Below are 13,248 nucleotides of genomic sequence, written 5' to 3' on the forward strand. Positions count from 1 at the left end.
TGGTTGATGTTGTGTACTTGCATTTTCAGAAGGCCTTTAACAAGCTATGAGCCCATGGTATTACATGAAAGGTACTAGCATGGATAAAGCAGTGGCTGATTGATGAGAGGCAAAGAGTGGACATAAAGGGATCCTTTTCTGGTTGGCTGCTGGTGACTAGTGGTGTTCCACAGTGGTCTGCGTTGGGACTGATTCTTTTTACATTCTATGTCAAGGATTTGGATAATTGAATTGATGGCTTTGTTGCAAAGTTTGCAGATGAGATGAAGGTAGGTGGAGAGATGGGTAGTTTTAAGGAAATTGAGAGACTACATGAGAATTAGACAGATTAGGAGAATGGGCATAGAAATGGCAGATGGAATACAGTCTCTGGAAATGTATGGTCATGCACTCTGGGAGAATAAATAAAAGGTTTGACTAATTTGCATATGGAGAGAAAATACAAAAAACTGAAATGCAAAGGGACTTGGGACTTCTGATGCAGGATTCCCAAAGGTTAATTTGCAAGTTGACTCTGTGGTGAGGTGATGCGATGCGATGTTAGCATTCAGTTCAAGAGGACTAAAGTATAAAAGCAAGGGCGTAATGTTGAGATTTTACAAAGCACTGGTGAGGCCTGACTTGGAGTATTGTGAGCAGTTTTGGGCCCCTTATTTTAGAAAGGATATGCTGAAACTGAGAGGGTTCAAAGGAGGTTCATGAAAATTATTCCAGGATTAAACAGCTTGTCATATGAAGAGCATTTGATGGCTCTGAGCCTGCATTCATTGGGATTCAGAAGAGGGATGACCTAATTGAAACCTATCAAATGGTGAAAGGCCTTGATGGAGTGGATGTAGAGAGGATGTTTCCTGTGGTGGGAGTCTCTAAGATCAGGGGACACAGCCTCAGAATACAGGGGTGTCCTTTTAGAACAGAAATGTGGAGGAATTTCTTTAGCCAGAGTTTAGTGAATCTGTGGAATTCATTGCCATGGGCAGCTGAGGAGGCCAAATCTTTATGTATATTTAGGCAGAGATTGATTTGGTTGGCCAGGGCATGAAGGATGGGAGTGGGAGAGAGCAGGTGTTTGGGGCTGAGAGAAAAGTGGATCGGTCATGATGAAACAGCGAGGGAGACTCCATGGACTGAATGGCCTCATTCTGCTCCTGTATCTTATGGTCTTTCCTCCTGATGTTTCTTTTTTTCTTTCTGATGCCAAATAATTGGAAAAAGGCAACAATTATCCCAGTGCCTAAGAAGTATAACATGAACTACCTTAATGACTATCGCCCGTAGCACTCACATCTACAGTGATGAAATGCTTGAGAGGCTGGTCATGACTAGACTGAACTCCTGCCTCAGCAAGGACCTGGACCCATTGGAATTTGCCTATCGCCACAGTAGGTCAACGGCAGATGCAATCTCAATGGCTCTCCACATGACTCTAGACCACCTGAACAACACAAACACCTACATCAGGATGCTGTTCATCGACCATAGCTCAGTATTTAACACCATCATTTCCATAATCCTAATTGAGAAGTTACAGAACCTGGGACCCTGTACCTCCCTCTGCAATTGGATCCTTGACTACCTAAATGGAAGATCTAAATCTGTGCTGATTAGTGATAATATCTCCTCCTCGCTGGCAATCAAACACATACCTCAAGGGTACGTGCTTAGCTACTGCTCTACTCTCTCTATACCCATAACTGTGGCTAAGAATATCTCCAAATACCATCTATAAATTTGCTGGTGATACAACCATTGTTGGTAGAATCTCAGATGGAGATGAGAGGGTGTACAGGAGTGAGATATGCCAACTAGTGGAGTGGTGTCACAGCAACAACCTTGCATTCAACGTCAGTAAGATGAAAGGGCTGATTGTGGACTTTAGGAAGAGTAGATGAAGGGATACATACTAATCCTCAAAGAGGGATCAGAAGTGGAGAGAGTGAGCAGTTTCAATTCCTGGGTGTCAAGATCTTTGAGGACCTAACCTGGTCCCAACATATCAGTGCAGTTATAAAGAAGACAAGACTCTACAAGGTCTATACTTCATTGGGAGTTTGAAGAGATTGGTTTAACAACAAATACACTCAAAAACTTCTATAGATGTAACCTGAGAGCATTCTGACAGGCTGCATTACTGTCTAGTGGGGGGGGGGGGGGAAGGGGGGTTGTTGCTACTGCACAGGACCGAAAGAAGCTGCAGAGGGTTGGAAATTTAGTTGACTCCATCTTGGGTACTAAGTACCCAGGACATCTTTAGGGAGCAGTGTCTCAGAAAGGAAGCGTCATTATTAAGGACCTCCAGTGCCCAAGGCATGCCGTTTTCTCATTGTTACCATCGGGTAGGAGGTACAGAAGCCTGAAGGCACACACTCAGTGATCCAGGAACAGCTTCTTCCCCTCTGCCACCTGATTCCTAAATGGACATTGAATCCTTGGACACTACCTCACTTTAAAAATATATATTATTTCTGCTTTTTGCATGATTTTTAGTCTATTCAATATACATGTACTGTAATTTATTTATTATTATTATTTTTTTTTCTTCTTCTATCTTATGTATTGCATTGAACTGCTGCTGGTAAGTTAACAAATTTCACGACATGTGCCGGTGATAATAAAGCTGATTCTGAAACAACAGGGGCAGCAGTCAGCCATTGAGCTCACATTGAAAAAGATTTTTACTTTTCACTGAAATGCATTATCTTCTGTTATACTTATTTAGTAAGCAGCCTTAAGGAAAGAGAAAGAGAACTGAAACAATTTACAGTACTTTGAACATAATGCGCCAGTCCGACCCTTTCACCGTGGAACTACAAACCCCAGAATCTTTCAGCGCCTTGCGTCTGATGTCAGCCCAGAGAGCGCGGTTACGTCTGTGCGTCAGTTCCTGTTTAAAGGATCGTGCCTGAACAGATCGGGGCCCAGAGCTGTCGAACGAGATGGAACGCGGAGCTTGGTGGCGGCGGGCGAATAGGGAGATAATACGGTAGAGATTCTACAACAGTGTCTTTGTAATTGCACCTATCTGCGACGTGCGGCGAAAAGTGAAAAGGCGAAGGAACGGCCGTGGCTGCTGCCTCCGGATACGGCCTCTCTTCAACACCCTCAGAGTTGGTGAGAGAAACTCCTTCCCTTATTGAGGGGGGGCGGGGAACTGTCAGCCTGGGAGTGCGAGCTGGAAGAGTTGGCAGCGAGGCGGGTCGCCAGCCAAGTTCTCTTTAACTTACAGGGTTCTCGGACCACGCACATGACAGACCAGATGTATCCCCTCACTCCACTACTGTCCCCGCTACCCCTCTAATCAGACTTCCCTTGTACGTGTCCTACTTGTACCTCCGGTCGATCTAATCATCCCTCCCCTGCTCATTTCGCCAACCCTCTAATCAGCCCTCGCCCTGCACATATCCCACTCGTACCCCCGCTCTTCGAATCAACACCCTTGCACGTATATTACCTTCATCCTTACCCCTCTAATCAGTCATCCTCTGCCCTGAAATTACCCCTCTCTTCCACACATCACACCTGACCACTCAAAAAACCTGTATCAGTAAAAATGCTAACACGAAGAAATCTGCAAATGCTGGAAATTCAAGCGACACACACAAAATGCTGGTGGAACACAGCAGGCCAGGCAGCATCTATAGGGGAGAAGCACTGTCGACGTTTCGGGCCGAGGCCCTTCGTCAGGACTAACTGAAAGGAAAGATAGTAAGAGATTTGAAAGTAGGAGGGGGGAGGGGAAAATGCGAAATGATAGGAGAAGACTGGAGGGGGTGGGGTGAAGCTGAGAGCCAGAAAGGTGATTGGCAAAAGGGATACAGAGCTGGAGAAGGGAAAGGATCAGTAAAAATGCTGATTGTCTGGTAGCAAGGTTGGTAAGGAGCCAGGTTCCTTGAATCATATGACCCAGAAGTTCAGCCTCTCACACTATGCCAACTCCCAAACCTCTCACCACAAACATGCCCTTAATCTGTGACTTAATTTGCTACTGCCTCCTTGTCCTGAATTCTCTTTATTGTTATTTCTTTTTTTCTAATTCATCTTGGCTTCCTGGCTTCTGCTTCCCATCATCTTGACTACCCACCTATTCTACCCCCCCCCCCACCCATCCACTGTCTTCACGCTCAAATCATTGATTGGAGAGGGGGATATTTGTAAGTAAGAATTATTGTGAATGAATTCTAATTTGGAGAAGCTGCTGATAGTACAGTATCAGGTGTCTAAAACAATGGCCACCCAATCTACATTGGCTGCCATTTCAGTCTGTCTCAAGGCTGCTGGTTGTCCTCTAAGATGTTGGTAGGCTTTTGCCTGAAGGATGTAAATAGGAGGGGTAGGCTAGCCAGCTTCCTATTCATTCTGTGGTTAAATAGAATCACAGCTGGTCTTTTACTGGGCTCCTTTTTCTTGCATCAACTCCACTTCTCTAAATTCCCTTAATATCTAAGAAGCTGTTGGAACTTTCCTTTGGATATCTTTAACTGAGGCTGGACCCCTTGGGTAAAGAATTCAGAATTCCTTTGTTTTATCTCATCTGTCCTGAATAGCCATTGGCTTATTTAGAGATTGACCCCCCTCATTCTCAACACTCCACTGAAGGGAAATACTATTCCTGTATCTACCCTGTTAAGTTAAGCAAAACTTCTGTTAGCTCACTTCTCATTCTCTCAAATTTAAGTGAGTTGAAACTCGCTGTCCTTAACTTCATATGCAACAATCCTAACATGAATAAATCAACTTGCTCTCCTCTTGCTGCTTCCCAGAGCTCCCCTGGCCCTCTCTTGCAGCCACCTATGGGGTTCATTGTCTGTGCACCCAATCCCAAACTTCGCTCTTTCTGTAGCGAACAGTGAAATAAGCTGGTAACCTAGATTGGTTCAGTGAACAACAGTTCAATATAGTCCAGACATTCTATATTTTAAAAAACAGAAGGATTTTTCCCTAGAGCCTGATTGTTTCTCTATATTGATACTGTTGTGCTCTGTTTGATACCCTTAAGCTCCAGTTGTGCACTTGTCCAAGCAGAACAACTGTAGACTGGAATTGTTATATATGACAATGATATATTTAGTTCATAGCCTTTTATTTTAACCATCTGCAGTTCAATCATAAAGTCATAGCACTTGTTTTTCAGTCAGGCCAGAAAATTCGCAATATAGCACAGAACTGTCAATTTCTCTGAAGGTTTGTTCTTATGATTCTTGCAACTATACAAATGGATAGGCATACACCATTTGGTGATGCGCTTCATAATGGATAAGTTTCAAACTAAAAATCACACTGGGCCATCATTGTCAATTACCATCAAAATGTAGAAATCTGGAAGTATGAGGTTCCAGAAACACTCCCAACAATGGGCAGAGAAGTTTGCCCTCCATTTATTACCAGATGAGTAAATCAATGCATTCAAAAGATTATAGGAGCGGTGCCTGATCTCTTCTGAGTTGGCTGATTAGTAATGGATAACAGCTGCCAGCTCTCTCAATACAGCCTTCTAGTTCCACCTACCAGACTTTTCAGTGCAGTGTTGCAATTTTTTTTCCTCCACCATGTGCTTACCCAGTTTGCTTCCTCACAAGGGGACTTTATTGCCACTGTTTTCATTATTCTCGCCTGTGACATTTAGCCCTTAACCCTTCCAGCAAAGGGATAGCTTTCAGTGATCCATTCTGTCACCTCAGCCTTCGAGTCTAAGAAAACAGTCCTAGCTTCTCAAAGCTTTGTAAAATAGTCCTTCATTCCAATAAGTATTTTCTTGACCGTCGCTCGAGTTTGAATGCTTCCTGCAATTGGGTGACTAGAATTGTGTATGATATTCTAGTTGAAGCCAGGCCTGTGTTTTTTTTAATACAAATACAGTATTATCTCTGTTCTTGATACGGAGTCTAAGGAAATGCCATAATTTAATATCCTGCAATGAAGCAACAGCCTTTTACCATAACCATATTCTTGTCATCTGTGTTTCTTTATGCTCTGTGTTGATAAGCTTTTAATATGGCCCCTTATCAAAAGTTGCCTTTAAGTCCAAGCACACACAATCAATATGTTGCTCTCATTCATTCTGTCTGTTTACTCATCAAAAATTGTCAAATTGGTTAATTGCGATTTGAGCTTGCCATATCACGCTGCTTAGCCTTCATTGAGTTATCTGCAAGAAAAATAAATACCGGTCTTGGCCTAGATTGATATTTCTCAAAGTTTCTGCCATTGAGGTTAAACTGGTTGGCCTGTAGCTGCTGAATTTACCCATATGTTCTTACCCAACAAAGGGATTAACATTCCTCAGACACCACACACCTCAAGCAGCACAAGGTTGTAGGTGAAAGCTGGAAGGGGGAGGGAGGGGTGAAAATGGGGGAAGCTGATGGGTGAAAGAAATGGAGCTGGAGAAGAGGAAATTTGGTAGGAGAGCATAGATGACCAGGGAAGAGGGAAGTGATGGGCAGGTAAGGAGATGAGGTGAGAGGGGGAAATGGGAATGGTGAAGGGGGGGTGGTTATCAGAAGTTGGAGAGGTCGATGTTCATGCCATCAGCTGGGAGGCTACCCAGGCGTAATGTAAGGTGGTGCTCCTCCAACCTGTGTGTAGCCCATTGTGGCAGTAGAGGAGGCCATAGACTGGCATGTTGGAACGGGAATGGGAAGCTATTATGCTAGGTTACATTGAAATGCAGGCAACCTCTGCATTACAGGGTCCAAATCCTTGTATATGCATTGGCTCTTCAGGTAGATGCTGTCCAGATCCTTTTTGAATGTTGTGTAAGTGGCTGCCTCCACCAACCAACCAACCTCTCCATGGAAAACATGTCTACCTTTTTTAAAAAACAATTATTCATTACTTGGATGGCTAACAAAATTTAATTCTATTTTCACTGACTCCAGGAAAATGTTTATGTTGAACTTAAGCCTACTTTAAATGCTCTAATGTTTCTTCGTCAAACAACACCATAAAAAAGGATCATAGTTCCCTTGTTTCGATACTGAATAAGATTTATTTATTATTTCTTCTATACTTTATATTGAATTGAACTGCTGCTGCCAAGTTAGCAAATTTCACATCACATGATGGTGCTAATAAACGCAATTCTGAGTTCTGATTCTGACTTTGCCTCTTAAGTCCACTTTGAAATAATAGCCCAACACATCCCAAAGAATACAGAGACACAAAGAGATTAGCAAACACTTTATGGCAGGAGATACCTGTAATGAAAGAAATAGGCACTTGAAGATCAGTGGGGACAACTTTCAAAAAGCAGCGAGTTGTTCAGCAAAAAGCAGTAGGTGACTTACCCAAATTACCACAAAATCTAAACAACGGAATTATGATCCTTTTTTATGGTGTTGCTTGATGAAGAAACATTAGAGCACTCATTCTCTCATTGTTAAATGGGTGATTCTTTTTATCTTGAGCATACCTCCTTTTCAATTCTCTTGTGAGAGGAAACGATATCTATGTTATAGTTTACCCTGTTTACCTCAGACTTTAGATACAACACTGAGCCATGTCACCTGAAGAAATTCTCTGATGCCTCAGCAATAGTTTGGGTAGATTGAGCTCGTCAGCCTGGGAAGGCAGTCCGTCTGAGAGAAGGAAAACTCTGATTTCAAAACTCTGCTGCCTTGTGACCATGGGAAAGGCTTCGGGAGGAAACCCTGAGGACAAATCCGGAGTTGGAGCCCCTAAGGCAGTCCAATGTTGCCTTCAACCTCACTCTGACAACTCCAACGATGACACTGGTGCCAAGCTGTATCGGCCCTTGCCCTTCCCTTGGACAACATCAGTGGCGTGGAGAGGGGAGACTTGCTGTGTGGGCAACTGCCAGTCTCCCAGACAACCTTGCCCAGGCCTGTGCCCTAGAGAGGGCGCAGATCCATGGTCTCGTGAGACAAACGGATGCCATATACAGATATATATATACCTGGACTTTGTCAAATAATGCAAGCTGAATCATTTGTAGCTCAACATTAGTGAGACAAAGGAGATGGTGATGGACTGATGGACTTCAGGAAGACTGGGCCTGTACTGCTCCCTGTTACTATTGTTATGGAAGACATGGATGTGGTGAGGACCTAAAAGTACCTGGGGTTACACTTGGATGACAGACTTGAGTGGAACACCAACACACAGGCTGTGTACAAGAAAGACTAGAGTCACCTCTACTTCCTGAGGAGACTGGAGTATCTTGTGTGTGGTGGTGTGCTAGGGCAATGGTATCAACGTGGATGATGACAACAGGCTCAATAAACTGATTAGAAAATCTGGCTCTGTTATAGGAATTAAGCTGGACACTGGAGGCTATGGTAGAGCAAAGGCCCCTCTGGAAAATCCTGGTAATTCTGGACAATGTTTCTCACCCTCTGCATGCCACCTTAACTGCAAGAGAGGAGCATATTTGGTAACAGACAAAGACAAGTGTGCTGCTCCAAAGTGCACTATATGAGGTCATTCTTACCCTTGGCCATTAGGCTCTATAATAGTGGTCACCAACCCGTCGATTGTGATCGACTGGTCGACCTTTGAGACTTTCCCAGTAGATCCTGAAGAAAGAAAAATAAATACACAAATACTGCTGAGAGATTGTTTCTGGGTTGTGTCGTGGTTTCTTGAAATAACCAGGAGACGCAGAAGGTTCTTCAAGAAGTTTAAGCCTTTATTTGCAAACAAAAGCTAAGACAATTAATGAGCGTGTCACTAATTGTCCGCCGAGCCCTGGTTCACAGTATTCTTTATAGTAATTTCTTATCTTAGTTTCATTGGCATATACTTGTTCTAATGCCTTGACTGGTTCTCACACCATCGCACGATCCTGTCTAGTCTACTCCCTGGAACACGTGTCCCCCTTCCCGGCTTTGACTGGTTTTCAAACCATCACACCACTCCACGATCCAGTCTACCACCGTTATCTCTACATTGCTTACTTTCACTGTTAGCTACATTCTCAAGGCACTGATGTGTTCAATAGTACAGAGACAATACAGAGACTACATTCTGGCTAATAAGTTGGGTACATAATAAATAGCAAACACAAGGCTGTCACATAGTTCTGGCCACACAGCAAATGTTGCAACTTTATTCTGCAATAGTTGCAGGGTTTTAGTTCCGTTCTTTCTGCCCAGTGCGCATGCGTGTAGCTCCCTTGCACTACACAGTGTAATTGAGCAGTCCCCAACCACCGGGCCCAGAGGAAACAATGAGTCAGCTGTACCTTTCCTCGTTCCCTGTCACTCCCACTGTTGAACTTGAACCCACACGAGGTCGTCAGTCACCTAAACGCAGTGATACCCTTGCGGCATGGATCATTGGTTGGTCTCGGGTGGCCAGCAGGAAGTGCCATTGCTACTGGCCTAGAGTGCAGACAGATGGGCACCACCTCTAAACCTGTTTACCACACCGAATGTTCATGGGGAACCCAGTGCTAAAATATTCACAGAGGACCTAATTCGTGCTCAGCGTTTCGTAAGTATCAGAGCAGCTGCTGTGCTGCGATCTACTGAAACAAACTTTTGTCGGCCGATAAATCCTACAAGGGCGAGTGGGTGCGCCCTGTCACATTCCTCGCTCGGTCGGTCGCTCTCTCCGGACTGTGACCGCTGCGGCCCTGGTACAGGGACCACCAGCCCTGACCTTGTCCTCTTACCCCACCCACAGCCAGCTGCACCTGGTCAAGTCGTCTGTCAGCGGGTGGGCGGGAGGCTGTCTAAGGAGGCAATGAAGCCCTCAATACTGCTTTGGCACCTTGAGTCCAAGCATCCTCCACTTAAAAGATGAATGCGTTGAGATTGTTCAGCGGAAAAAATGTGAACAAGCGGGACAGAAGCTAAGTGCCGAGAGCCGCGAAAACTAAATTGCGGAATAGACTGGACGTAAGGAACCTGCTTCGAGTATTGCTGTATTTAACTCTCTCTCTCTCTCTCTCTCTCTCTCTCCCCCCCCCCCCCCCCCCCACCCCCCAAATCGGCCGGTCCAAAAGAATATTGTCAATGTTAAACCAGTCCATGGTGTAAAAAAAGGGTGGATACCCCCTAGTGTTTATACATTTCTACTTCCGGGTTGCAGGGTTTTACTTCTGATCTTTTCTGCCCTGGTGCACATGTGTGAAACTAATCGATCTGGGGAGGTAGGGGATCTTGGGCTTAAAAAGGTTGGTGACCACTACTCTATAATCAGTTAACCTATAGGCTGGGAAGTGATGACCACCCCCCCCCCCCCCCCCCAGTTAGACTGTGGTAACTTACTTTTCTTATTCTTTCTACTTCTCTTCTAATATTTATATATGTGCACTTGTGACGCAAGTGCTACTGTGACTGTAATTTCCTTTGGGATCAATAAAGTATCTATTTTAAGAGAGTATGGGTTCACTCTCTTCAGTGCTTTCTCTTAATACAAAGCACTGATCCCAGGTATCAGGCTGGAAGATAGTGTAAAGATACTGTTAGCTAAGGTACCTTGAAACCCTCAAGAAGTTTTTGTCCTAATGTTTTACTTAAAGACTCATTAGAATATCAAAACCAGGAACTAATGAGTTTTGTTATACAACTTTGCCTTACAATTTAACTTTAGTAGTTGGAAATGTGGTGAGTAATTGAAGAATGTTTGAGAGGTTGATGAGACATATTATTGTCCTTCTCATCCACATCTCCAGTGACCCAAGAACTGAACCTAAAATATAAACATAATGCTAGAAATGCTCAACAGGTTGGGCCATATCAGTGGGTAGAGAAATGGGGATTATGTTTCAGATTAAAGACCTTGCTGATCTCAACATTAACGAAGAAACCTGCACTGGAGAATCACACCCAAGAGGAACGGACCTTCAGATTACAACCTGATTGCACTGAAGTACAGTAATCAATATACGAGGCATCAGTTATGGATGATTTTGGAAATTCCAGTCTTCATAAGATAATGAAGCTAAAGAGGTGTCCATGTTTCCTATGTTGGAAGCTGTCCTTAATGAGTCTGAAGATTTTCCTCTCGTTTCCAATTATATGGTTATTTGGCTTGGTAATGTATAGATTGCTATCACTTGAATTCTCTAGTCATTCTTGTTTATTTAGAGGAGGATGTTGGTTGAGAGAGAATAAGAAGTGACACTGGAGGTGAAGCATTTGTGAACACTTATTTTGCAGGTGAGTTTTAAAGACTGAATTTTCTAGTCTTCAGTGGTTATGTTGAGGCATGTGTCTTCATGATTGCTTAGCCGTTGGTAATTCAGTTCAGTGCAGTTGTACAGTACATACCGATGTATGAGCCATCAGTTAATTGGGCAGCTGCTTATTTGGGACACTCTTTTAAAAACTAAATCAGGAAAATAGCTGGGATTCTTTGTTTATTTGGGATACTGCCACTTAATTGTGTTAGACTGTTGCTGGACAGTTTCTAACTAACATTAGTCGTGTGCACTTGTGTGGCAATTGGACACAACACTGCTTTGAGCGAACAGTGTTTTACTGGTGTCAGTTGCATGTGTTTGTGTTCAATAACCAGTGACTTTTGTCACCGATAGGTGGCAAGAAATAAGCAGGAAGGCAATTCCGAACTGTGTGCTCACAGCGGTTTCAAGCACGCGGATGCCAGAAACGAATGGGAGTGAAAATGAAATCACTTCACTACTTCAGGTTAGGAGCTACGAAGAATTTGAAGGCATTGACAGTCATCATGGAAATGAGGATGCAATTGTCAAAGTATTATATTAGGGCAGTATATTATCTGCTCTAAGTATTTATGCTGATTTTTGTTCATTTGCTATCGGAAGAACACGGCAGCATACACTGAATGTATTCTCTATTGATGACGAGCAAGAACTCACACACAGCTTTATAGTATTCATAATATTCTAACTTGTTCTGTGTATTTCATTTAAAGAAGTAATTGTTACTCAGTTAAACAGTAGTTTGTCATTCTTGTGCATTTACTCTATGGTGGTGTAGTGGTAAGCATCACACTATTGCAGCTGGGTAGTGAAGTTCGGAGTTCAATTCTGATGTTTTCTATAAGCAAGTTTGTACATTCCTTGCCATGTTCATGTGGGATTCTTCTGGGTGCTCTGGTTTCCTCCCACATTCCAAAGACCTTCTGCTTAGTAGGCTATCTGGGTATTGTAAATTGTCCTTTGGTTAGGTTAGTGTTAAAATTGATAAGTTGTTGGGTGGCATGGGTTGGTGGGCTGGAAGGGTCTGTTCTCCACTGTATCTCTAAATGAAAAAAATAAAATTAACTATTTCCATGAAATTTTGGCTAATTGAGGCAACCTCTTAATTTGTTCCAAAATGTACTAGATTTGAATGTGTCCCAATTAACTGGAGTCCACTGTATTAATTTCTAACACAGACTGTTAATTGTTGGTTGGATTTCAATCCCCATTCTCCTCGTCATAATGAGAATATTGTGCTCCATTTGAGAAAACTTTATGAAGAACTTAGGATCAAAACTGCAATCTTTTAAATTGATATGGCCCAGAATAGGCCCAGTTTTGTATTTACTGACTATTAGCATTCAGTAAATTAAATTATTAGCAAATTATTAGATCAAGTGATTATTAGAAATAAATTTTAATTTGCATTGACCGTACCCACACATTTCCCTAGTCTAGTCTCTGTGAATGATGGTCAGGTGCAAGACTTGTGGCTTTTCTTGCCCCACTCCCCTGCATGGTTATGCTGAAGTGAGCAAGGACAAGATTGCTCCAGGATCAAGGAGCCAGATTTTGACCAAAGACTTTGTGGTTTGCTTTATTCAAAGCAGTGTGCAATGCATTTAGTCTCAAAAGGCTCATAGAAATCCAGAGAAACAGACAGATTCCAGGTACAGGTGGCCCTGTTTTTTTTTGAACGTTTGCTTTACGACAGCTCGCTGTTACGAAAGACCTACATTGGTACCTGTTTTCGCTAACCAAACAAGATTTTCACTTTTATGAAATAAAGGTCCCTGCTTTATACGTATGTTTATCCCGAGAATGACTGCCATGACTGTGAAGCCTTGTGCGGGCAGTTGTGTGTGCATACATGTATGTGCTGATTTTTTTTTCTCTCCAAATCGATTTTGGCTCGCTGTCTTCCTGATCTGACAAATGAAACTACACTGTACATACAATATTTCTACTTTATATAGGCTGTATATTTATCATATAATTCCTGCTTTTACTGTATGGTCGTGTTATTTTGGGTTTTATGTGTTATTTGGTAGGTTACTTTTTGGGTCTGGGAACGCTCAAAAATTTTTCCCATATAAATTAATGGTAATTGCTTCTTC

At 42.9% G+C, this 13,248-nt stretch overlaps 1 protein-coding gene across 8 annotated transcripts in view; it reads left to right on the top strand.

The window, feature by feature from the left end:
- The first annotated feature begins 2,889 nt into the window (after nt 1-2,889).
- The window catches only part of rnf216 (ring finger protein 216), a 214,653-nt gene continuing 204,294 nt past the window's right edge, over nt 2,890-13,248 (top strand). For all 8 annotated transcript variants that reach the window (XR_009513929.1, XR_009513930.1, XR_009513931.1 and 5 more), the window contains exon 1: nt 2,890-3,111. The gene's annotated coding sequence lies outside the window, so the exon portion shown is untranslated. The remainder of the gene's footprint in view (nt 3,112-13,248) is intronic.

The sequence above is a fragment of the Hypanus sabinus genome, chromosome 9, assembly GCF_030144855.1.
Source record: "Hypanus sabinus isolate sHypSab1 chromosome 9, sHypSab1.hap1, whole genome shotgun sequence".
NCBI classification, from domain to species: domain Eukaryota; kingdom Metazoa; phylum Chordata; class Chondrichthyes; order Myliobatiformes; family Dasyatidae; genus Hypanus; species Hypanus sabinus.